General features: G+C 50.7%; 1 protein-coding gene across 1 annotated transcript in view; it reads left to right on the top strand.

Annotated features, from left to right (window-relative positions):
* The first annotated feature begins 937 nt into the window (after positions 1-937).
* LOC147116836 (fucolectin-4-like) overlaps positions 938-11,362 on the top strand; it is a 58,826-nt gene continuing 48,401 nt past the window's right edge. Inside the window, exon 1 of the mRNA XM_085987091.1 lies at positions 938-1,057. The gene's annotated coding sequence lies outside the window, so the exon portion shown is untranslated. The remainder of the gene's footprint in view (positions 1,058-11,362) is intronic.

Below are 11,362 nucleotides of genomic sequence, written 5' to 3'. Positions count from 1 at the left end.
TCTCTCTCTCTCTGTGACGGTGTTTCTCGCACTCTTCTCCCTTTGTCTCAGTAACAGGTCATTAGCCTGTGAGCTGAGACTTTACTCTCTGGGCCTGTGATTCCGCGATTGATTGGTACCCAGGAAAGTGCAATGCCGCACTGCCCACATCACACCAATTCTGTGAAGAGATTGTGTTTCACAAGTGAAGCATTTAATCCACTTGGAACTGTGTGGAGGAATTAAAAGCCAACACTGTTGGTGGACAGCATAACCTTCAGTGTTTGTTTTCTGAATTCACTCCCCTCCTAAAGGTGCCGATTTGTGCTAAGTATGGTTCACGAGTTCCCAATACTTCATCCAATTGGCCAATCTTGCGGCGTGAACCCAGGCAGTGTGTCAGCAGGCTCTTCAACCGTGAACAGAATTACGGATGAACCCGAGCCCGCCATCACCTGATGTTCACAGAGGAGCGTTTCTATAAAACATCACTGCAAAATGATCGAGCTGGAAAACTTACTGACTTTCCCCCTCTCTCCAATGAAGCCAATTACAGCATCTCTTCCACTGATCAGCTAACTCCGCAACACCCTGACTTGAACCGGATCCCTTCCTGCTCCATCTGGCCATTACCAAACCAGGCAGGCCAGCCACCCGCTCAACAACGGGACGCATTTTACAATGTTGTATAGAATTGATATTCCAGTAATAACTCGATTCGTGCTGGTTGAATAGACTTATTACCGCAATGTTAGTGTTTGTTCACTGCTAACATCCCAGTAATAACTCAATCTTTGATGTTGTAGTAGATTTATTGCTGCAATGTCAGTGTCTGTTTAGCACTAATACGGAGATACGTCTGAATCCCGATACAGCGATGACATCAGCAATAATGACACCTGTTCCACCTCCTCCTTCAATCTGTATTTGTTGTCGACAAATGGAAACAAACACTTGGCCAACAGGAGCCGAGGAATATTAGCACGGGGCCAACTGTTCTCTGAAGTGTGTCCAAAGCTCCTGGATATAAACTCGGCTCAAACCGAGACTCTCAGCTCCAGAGAAGATCCTGTGGAAGGTAAGGAACATTTCCTGATCTCTGTTACTGATTGTTGTGGAGTATTTTAAACCAACACTCGACACAAGGTTTTAGACCGATGGTCAAGTTGTCTTTATTGCACCGGTGGGGAAACTGTCTACTCTGTCTTAGCCAGACCTTTCCAAATTGGTACAGCAACTACACTCTTATACATTACAATACACATGTCATAATTCATTCCTGCCACCTGATTGGACCTTGGCCCGCATGCATCTTCACTGATTGGTTGCCTATGCCGCGTTACATTAAAGTACCGCCTTTATTATCGGCTGTTATCCCCCAAGCTGTTGTTGCACCGATGACCTTTGTTTATGCCAAATGGGTCTCCTCAACATTGTACTTCTGGTTCATTGCCCCCCTTTCCTGCCTCTCAAGACCTCTTTTACTGCCAACTCATTGTTTTACTGTCCTGACAGAACAGAACTTACATCCTCTTAGGCCTCTTATGGTTTCCACATCCGACTATGTTATCAACTTAGAAAAAGTTTACTACTGAGATTATTGTCTTCCTTACACTATTCAGTGAAACTGCCAGCGATGTCAGTTTAACTCTTTCCCCACTGCAATCCCCCCTTTTGGTACTTGGCCCTTGCCCGAGTTAAACCACATGAATAAGCATCGCTGTGCCTCCTGCCCCATGCGGTGATCAGGCGCTAGTTTGGGAGGCCCTGCATACCCATCATGTTTGGAGCAAACTTGTGTTTTCCAGCTCTTTCCTACTCGCTTTAGCTCTTTGTTTGGTCCATTTCTTTTTACAAGCGGTGTATGCTGCTATTCCCCATCCTATAGCCATTACTAACTGTACTATCACTAATATATGAGAAATGATGATGCGGATCCATGGGTGTATGTTGACATTCATTCCCCAATCCCACAGCTTCTCATACCATGGGACTTCCTGTAGCTCTACCTCTGTGTCCCTTTCTAATTTCCCACGATTCCTTTGCAACATTATGTATTGTTTCACCATCTTACTTAAATCCTCATTCATTTCTTGCAGATCCTCTTGCAGGCGAGGTATTGGGGCCCCTACCGGATCTTCATAATTAACCAACTCATCCTTTAGACTATCTGGCACATTTAATTTTATCTCCTCTCTTGAATGTACACAATCTGGTGTGTCCAATTGTCACAGGGATCTTTGGCGTAAAGCAGAAGTTAGGCATTGTGATTGCACATACAAGGTTACTATATTGGTACTCAGTCTCTGTGGTGACTATACAATACTCCCCTTCACCTCTATATCCCGAGCGGGTGTGATGATGATCAACATGTGATAATTCCAACACACACCCCTCTATCTTATTATAGCCGCACTCATCCTTACGGCCTTCTCCTACCGGATGTGGGCATATCGTAAGCGTGCCTTTCCCGTGGCATCCGTTTAGGGAGACTCCTCTCATAGTACCATTCTTCCTGATGGCATAGGTATCAATTGGATAGCATTGGAGATATGTCTCACCCCTCACTATGCCTATGTTTGTTACCTGGTACTGTGGGTATGGAGTCGTGTCTAGTCCCACACTGGTATCAGGAGTACCATGCCTATCATTGCTGTCACTTCTGCTTTACATTTTTGTATCACTGGATATACTCTGGTTATCCCTTTGAGGGTTCAAGCACTCCGGGGGCCTGGATTATGGCTCAGGCCATGGAGCTGTGTGCTGTTAATCCAGTCTGGTACCTCGCCTCGCTGTATCTGTGACAGTAGGGGCTAGATTTTCAGTTGCTTGCGCCAGCAGTTAGCGCCTTAAGAGAAGTGATTTTCGGGCGCTATGCGTGTAGCGCCCGGGCGCAGCGCAGTTTGCGCCCCGCCCCAAATTAAGTTGCCCGTTAGCGCCGGCGCAAAGTTTAGCGGCCGCCCGGATGCGCGCGCATAAAATGACATCACATCCTCGTGCAACGCCCTTTGGCCGCCCCGAATCCAAACTTCAGTCGGACCGCCCCATTGTGCGGCTGGCGTCCAGAGCGTTTGTAAAATGGAACGCAACAGACCCTGGGGAGCGCAAATTAAAGGGCACTCCTCATGCACTATAAACGGCAGTCTGCATGTGTTGTGTGGAAGGATCCAGTGTGTTGTTGTGAACGGTGTATTTATGTTTCCGGGCACCACCACCACCACCACCACCACCACCACCACCTCCTCCTCCTCCTCCTCCTCCTCCTCCTCCTCCTCCTTTCCCCCGCAGACTCTGCTTTTGAAAAGAAGACATACACCCTTCCCCTTTAAGAGCTCACTGGCACCAGAGTGTCTGCCGTGCGCTGCGCCCGAGCTCGGGCGTTGCGCTCTGCACCGCCGGCTTAGCGCCTAAAGATAGTAGTGGAACGCCTCTTTTAGCACTCCACCAACCTCTTAGGGCGAAGCCACTGAATTTTTGGCAACGGGGCGCTACTTTGGGGCGGGCGCTAACTTCGGGCGGGCGCTAAGGTTAGCGCCCCAAAACTGTCTATACTGAAAATCTAGCCCATTATGTTTTAACTGTCCGGTGATCCATTGGCCATAGGCATGGCACAAGCCTCTCCCTACCCCGTCTTTTGTCTGTTCCTCATCCCTATAGTTTAGTTTGTTAATAATGCTAGCATGGTCTTCTATAACTTTGATTCCCTCGAGTAATTTCCTTATCGTATGTTCTCCTAACTCTGATCCTTGTCGAACCAAACCAGTTTCCTTCTCTAAAATCTGTTGTATTACCCTTTGTAGTCGTTCCACATGGCTCTGGACTCCTTGTATATCTAGGGCATTAATGAATGATGTCCCCGTGTTTATATCGGTTCCTAAGCTCCTCTTAATCCTTTGGCGGAATGCAGCATGTCCCCTAAAACTATGGCCCCTGTCGCATCAGCAGCTTGGTTAATGACATTCTTCATCATATATGCTTACAATTCTCTAGTTTTAGTAAACCTTTCACAATATCCTGGCCATTGTAACATGGTTAAGTTCATTAGTACCGGTACAATTTTGTGTCTCCCGTTACCATACAATTGTTCTCCCTCGGTAAATAATACTAGTCCATTCATGGGTCCAGGTTTCAGATCTGGACATTGTAGCATCCTCGGTTCGCTTGTCTCTTCTTTCTGTGTATTGGGAGCCGTGGATGAGACTCCGAATGTGATTGTTCCATTAAAACATGGTGCTTCTTCATCATGTACTTGTCGTGTAATGTGGGATGTCCCTTTGCTTATTTCGTGTCCCAGCAGTAATCCCACCTTCATGGTGAAGTTTCCCTGTAAATTAAGCAGAAGCCTGGTCGTCACCAGAGGTTAGTTTATCTCCGGTGTTTATTCCATTATTCCTGTGGGATTTAAGATCAGAGGGGTTATTGTTGTACCGTTTTGATTCAGTCCAATGTTTCCATCTACCCTTTCCCCTCATATCTATACATGCACACGTATTGCTGGTCATGATAACCTCAAATGGTCCGGTCCATCTAGGTGAGAATCCCGATCTCTCTGGCAATATTTTAACAAATACCTGCTCGCCCACCTTGGGTAGGAGCTCCGAGGCCCCCTGCTTTTGTGTATTTTATATCTCTGATGTCTTGTTGTTCTTTAACTTCTTGTTTGCGCTCTTTCAATTGATTATCCAATGTTTGTACGTACTTCCTAATTTTATCTTTTAAGGGTCCTAGTCCCTCGCTACCAGATGCTACTCCTTCCGGCAGACACATTGCTCGTCCAGTCATCAGTTCAGATGGTGTCAGTCCGGTCACCCTGTGATCCTTTTTCCATATTCCATCTCTACCTTTGGCTGCGCCTCTCTTTATCCACTGCTCCTGCTCCTCCATTTCAGTCTCCTCTTGGATTCTTTTAATGTTCACTTCCTCTGCTGTTACTCTACCTGCTGCTACTGGTGTAGGCATCTCTGTGTCCGCTGCTGCTCTTGCTGCCTGATCAGCTAACATATTTCCTTTTTGTTGCTCGCTCACTATCTTGCGGTGTGCCTTTATTTTAATCACTGCTACCTCTTCTGCTCCTTTTACCACTTCTACTAGGTCTCTCACTACCTCCTCATGCTGTATTTGTCCTCCTCCGGAGGTTACATATCCTCTCCTATTCCACGCTATCATATAATCATGTACTACCCCAAACGCATGCCTACTGTCTGTGTATATATTTACTCATTTTCCTTTTGCCAATTTCGATGTTTCTGTGAGAGCCACTAGTGCTGCTACCTGCGCTGAGGTTCCTCCTTCAAGCCCTCCCTTTGCGACTGTTCCTCCGTTCTCGGATACTACTGCCCGACCGTGTGTGGCTCCCCATTTATATATCGGCGCGATCCGTCTACATAAAAGGTGTTTTGGGGATTTTCAAGGGGCGATTCTGATACGGTTCCTCTGACCTCTTCTTCGATTACTAACTGACACTCGTGTGCCTCACCCTCTGATAGCATTCCCTCTGCGGGGTTGACTCTATGTTCCCTTATAATCTGGACTGATCTGTCCTTGGGTATCAATACTGCTTCCCAAGCCGCCCTCCTTCTGTCTGATATAGCCTTCATTTTGCCTGTGTTTAGCAGGTCCACCACTGTGTGTTACGTGTGTAATATCAGCTGTCCTGACATAGTGATGGGCTCGCATATCGTACCGCCCATGTGGCGCAGTCGAGGGCCGCCATGCATCTCGCCATTCCTTTAGCCACGGGGGTTTGTTGGGTGGAGTAATAGGCAATTGGCCTCATATCTCCACCATACCCTTAGGTGACTACAGTGTTATAGAAGTTCCCGTCTATACTATAATATATATGGAATGGTTTGACTATATTTGGCAATCCTAGTGCGGGTGCGGACGTCAGGGCTGCTTTTAATTTGCATAAGCCTCGTCCTGCTCCGATTCCCATTCTATCTTATCAGTGGCGGGTCTCCCCCTTTAACTAACCGTTAAATCGGCTCCATTTTCCCTGCAAAGTCTGATATAAAACTCCTGCAGTAGTTAAATAGTCCCAACACTTTCCTCACTCCCCGGACGGTCACTGGCCTTGGCATACCTTTTATGGCTGCCTTTGGTTCCTGCGGGAGTGCCTTATACCCCTGGCTAATCTCGTGCCCTAGATACTTTACTTTGGACAGTCCAACCTGTGCCTTTTTGGGGTTCAATTTAAAGCCAGCTTTCTTAAGTGTCTGGAGGGTGGCTAGTAATGCTCCCATGTGTCCTTTGGCATCCTCTGGTGCAATCATTATGTCATCAACATATTGGAGTAGGGCGCTCTGGTACTTTGATAGGTCTAACTCGTCTAAGGCTTGACTCAGTACACGGTGGAATATACTTGGACTATTGTGGAACCCCTGTGGGACCCTGGTCCATGTATACTGTCTATCCCCAACAGTAAAGGCGAATTTCCCTTGTGATTCCTCTGCCAATGGTATAGATCAGAACCCGTTCGCTATATCCAAGACTGTAAATATTTTAAAGTCTGGTTTCAGACCATTAAATACCTTATTCAATGCGGTCTACACAAATTTACACCAACCAGAATTTCACTGTGGCCACAATAAAAGTCTGGTTTTAATAGGTTAATTAACCTCATAACTCCAATCCAGATCAATTTTTTTTAAACTAACCAGTACCACTTGAAAAAGAAAGAAACCATAGCTTCATTTTCTTCCAGGCACACTGGCGACTGTGACCTCAAGGCTGAAGCTTATCTTTTGTAAAACAATTAACAAACTTAAAACAACACACGCTTGTCCATCCTTCAAGACAAGTCTTCGAAGGGTTAAACAGCTTTTAGCTCTCTGTACAAAAGAGTGGGTGGAGCTAAAACAAACACGACAGACATTTTCTTTTCAAAGACAGAATACTTCCACACTTTTAACACACACTTTCACACAAACTGAGACTCCAGCATTCCTTTTAAGATTCCTTTCACTCAGCAAATCCTGTGTTTTACTTGTTTGGACAGAAGCTGATAGCATCTGTGTCGATAAAACTTTAATTTTTTCCTTGTTCCCTTTCTTAAATTACTGGTACTCGGGTACAATCTTGACACCCGTTTTTGGTCCAAATTCGAGTCCGTTGACTCAACTTAGAATATGCGCGAGCCACTAAAATGATGGCCTTTTTTTCCTTTAATTTTGTTTCCTTAACCCACCATTCTCTCTGTTTTACTGATGGGTCATTCTGTTGCCCATCGTATTCATCCATCTTGTCAATTAATCTTTTATTTTTGTCCGCTAAATAGCGTGTCAGAGACCCCACTCGAGTTGTTCACTTCCCATGGTTAATTGTTGTCAGCGGTACGTCCCTTACTTTACTCTCGCAGAGTGAGATGATACTTGCAACCGCAGTTGTCAGAGGTACGTCCCTTACTCTCGCAAAGTGAGACGGTACTTGCAACCGCAGTTGTCAGAGGTACGTCCCTAACTTACTCTCGCAGAGTGAGATGATACTTGCAACTGCAGTTGTCAGAGGTACGTCCCTTACTTACTCTCGCGGAGTGAGACAGTACTTGCAACTGCAGTTGTCAGAGGTACGTCCCTTACTCTCGCAGAGTGAGACGATACTTGCAACTGCAGTTGTCAGAGGTACCTCCCTTACTTTACTCTCGCAGAGTGAGACGATACTTGCAACTGCAGTTGTCAGAGGTACGTCCCTTACTTACTCTCGCAGAGTGAGACGATACTTGCAACTGCAGTTGTCAGAGGTACGTCCCTTACTTACTCTCGCGGAGTGAGACGATACTTGCAACTGCAGTTGTCAGAGGTACCTCCCTAACTTACTCTTGCAGAGTGAGACAGTACTTGCAACTGCAGTTGTCAGAGGTACCTCCCTTACTTTACTCTCGCAGAGTGAGACGGGACTTGCAACTGCAGTTGTCAGAGGTACGTCCCTTACTTACTCTCGCAGAGTGAGACGATACTTGCAACTGCAGTTGTCAGAGGTACGTCCCTTACTTACTCTCGCGGAGTGAGACGATACTTGCAACTGCAGTTGTCAGAGGTGCCTCCCTAACTTACTCTTGCAGAGTGAGACAGTACTTGCAACTGCAGTTGTCAGAGGTACCTCCCTTACTTTACTCTCGCAGAGTGAGACGGGACTTGCAACTGCAGTTGTCAGAGGTACGTCCCTTACTTTACTCTCGCAGAGTGAGACGATACTTGCAACTGCAGTTGTCAGAGGCACCTCACTTACTTACTCTCGCAGAGTGAGACGATACTTGCAACTGCAGTTGTCAGAGGCACCTCCCTTACTTACTCTCGCAGAGTGAGACGGGACTTGCAACTGCAGTTAGAGTCAGAGGCCTAGAAATTCAGTTTGGGCCCGCCAGCTGGCTTGCGCCCAAAAGTTAGCACTGCGCGTGGAGCCAGTTGCGCCCGTGAGATATTCAGTTTTTGCGCCCCAAGTCGGAACCGGGCGCTGTTCCAGGGTGTGCCCGCCCCTGCTTGGGGCGCTGAAACTGAATTTCAGCGCTCTAGGTGCCGCTGCGCCACCCGATGCGGTGCGGCAGGCTGCGGTACTGCAGGCCTCCTCCTTCTCTTAAGGTGGAGGTGCCTGCAACGGGGAGATCGCCGCTGGATTGTGCCGGCAAATGAGCCCGGCACCACGGAGAAGTGCCGGGCTCGCGGAAAGCAGCCGGCAATGCCGCGGGGGGGGTGGTGGAGGAGGCCGGGGAAGGAGGTGCGGGCAGGCGGCCGCCGAAAAAGCGGCCGGCCGCACCTCCACCTTTATGCGCCCCACTAAGGCTGCAGTAAGGCCCTGGTCTCCGGATGTTAGTAGCGGCCGCCACGGAGGAGGCGGCGGCAACTGAATATGGGCGTCGGGCCGGCATCGGGGTGGAAACGGGGCACTGCGCACACCGATGACGTCATCGGTGCTGGCGCAGCGCTACCGGCTACCGCCGCCATTACCACCGAGCTCAATATCAGCGCAACCTCCTATACTGGCGCAGAGGCCCTCTTTGGGCCTTAACTGGGTGCAAAGCCCACTGAATTTCTAGGCCATAGAGTCATAGAGTCATAGGGCTAGATTTTCAGTATAGGCAGTTTTGGGGCGCTAACCTTAGCGCCCGCCCGAAGTTAGCGCCCGCCCCAAAGTAGCGCCCCGTTGCCGGGAATTCAGTGGCTTCGCCCTAAGAGGTTGGTGGAGCGCTAAAAGAGGCGTTCCACTACTATCTTTAGGCGCTAAGCCGGCGGTCCAGAGGGATAGCGCCCAGGCGGGGCGCAGCGCGGGTGCGGTCATTTTTGGACTGACAGCAGACCCCGTGGCGCCGACCAGCTCTTAAAGGGGGAAGGGACGAATTGGTCTGCTGCCACGCCCTGCACACTGCAGCCTTGCAAAGAGGCCTCAACACTGCTGCTCAGCCCCAGGGAGTCATGGCAACGCCAGAGAAGGCCCGTCAGCGTGCCCTGTGCTTCTCAGAGGGTGATCTGGACATAATGGTCACAGCTCTGGAGGTGAGGCGCAAGATCTTGTTCCCAGAGAGTGGGAGGAATCCAACCCACCACGATTACACCAAAGCCTGGAAGCAGATCGCCCAGAGGGTGACGTTCACCGGCGATGCCCCCAGGACCCACAAACAATGTCGTAAAAAATACAACGACCTGACCAGGATTGTGAGGGTGAGTAGCCTTTCCAGTCTCCTCCTCATTCTTGCATGTACACCTGACATGATGGGCAAAGGGAGCTGAAAGTCCTATTGGCCAGCCCTCAGCCAGCAGCATTGGGACAGTCATGAGCATCAATTGGCCATTCAGCACTCTACACTCTGGCCAAGCTATTCCACCATGGGAGGCTGTGCACACTACATCAGGGCTTCACTCTGTCCAAGCTATTCCACCATGGGAGGCAGTGCACACTACATCAGGGCTTCACTCTGTCCAAGCTATTCCACCATGGGAGGCAGTGCACACTACATCAGGGCTTCACTCTGGCCAAGCTATTCCACCATGGGAGGCAGTGCACACTACATCAGGGCTACACTTTGGCCAAGCTATTCCACCATGGGAGGCAGTGCACACTACATCAGGGCTTCACTGCGCACTTACAGCCCGTCCTTTCTCTTGCAGGCTAAAGTAGCCTTTAATCGCCAGGCCCGTGCCAGGGGTGGCCGCGCCAAGCTGCAGAAGCTCACTCGGCTGGAGGAGCGCGTGTGTGTGCTCATGGGAGCCCGTGTGATCGTCCCCACAGCGTGCGGAGTATCCGACCCTCCACTGCCCGGCAATGGTAAGGACCTCGCCTTTTGGCCCTCTCGCGTCGCACTGGCCCATCCGAGCTACCTCCTTTGCCACTGTCCCACCAATGCGCTGAATGCCACCAGTCCTAACTCCCTCGCTGACGCCGTCTCCTCACTCTGAAGCTACTCTTGTGCATTCCTGCTTTCAGCTGGTGACGACCAGGACCCTGAAGCTGCCAGTGACAGCACCTCCGAGCAGGAGGAGGAGGAGGAGCAAGCCGGACCATTGGGGGAACAGTCACGTCCCGCAGGAGAGGAGGAAATGCTTGACACCTCCTCACTGGACGAGTGCCTGGAGGAACTGTCGCAGGGCAATGCAGCTTCTGGGACCAGTGGCGTCCAGCCACCCAGGAGCCATGCGCATGGCCCGCGGCCTTCCCCCCAAAGGGGGGAAGGATCAGAGGGGAGTGCTGCTGATCGGCACACTCGCCGCCACCAACGTGGCAAGGGTCCCCTAGTTCGGCCCCCTCCTCCCCAGCGGGAGAGTCGCGACTCCAGTCCGGACACCTTCACCTCGGAGGAGGTGCGGAAGCTGGATAAGATGGCCGAGGATTCGGACCGGCGCCACACGGAGCTCATGAGCGTGGTGGGGCGCATGCCTGAGGCCATCGAGTCGCTGGCGACCAGTGTGCTCGAGTTCGGGGCAGCAACTGCCGCGAGTGGCCGCATGCTGACTGATGCCGTCAAGACCCTGGCGGATGTGATGCGCGCGCACACCAGGACAACAGGGGCACTCACTGCTGCCACACACGCTGTCTCAGGCAGGCATCGCCAGGGCAGCCGCCGCGCTGGACCATCCCAGCAAGCCGCCCCTCGGCTGATTGTTGCGGATCCTGCAGTGCGGGCCCGGCCGAGTGCCACCGCGCCACAGCACCAGCCAGCGCATCCCAGACGCCAGCTGGCCCACATTGCGCCATCCGTCGCCGCCATTCCCCCACTGGGGCGTCAAGGGCAAGCGGCTGCAGCTGATGGTGGCCAGGCTCAGGTGCGCCACTCAGCAGACGGCCCCTCGAGGCCCAAACGCCATGTAGGCCGCCCCCCAGCGGCATCTGGCGGAAGGGCATCTGAGCCTCAGGCGCCTTCCCCCAGCCTCGCAGCAGCCACTGGGCAGAGCTT

The sequence above is a fragment of the Somniosus microcephalus genome, chromosome 5 (genome assembly GCF_052327205.1).
Source record: "Somniosus microcephalus isolate GS21.2 chromosome 5, FLI_Smic_1.0, whole genome shotgun sequence".
In the NCBI taxonomy this organism is placed as follows: Eukaryota; Metazoa; Chordata; class Chondrichthyes; order Squaliformes; family Somniosidae; genus Somniosus; species Somniosus microcephalus.
Note: the sequence above shows the minus strand (reverse complement) of the source record. Positions and strands in the feature narration are given on the sequence as shown.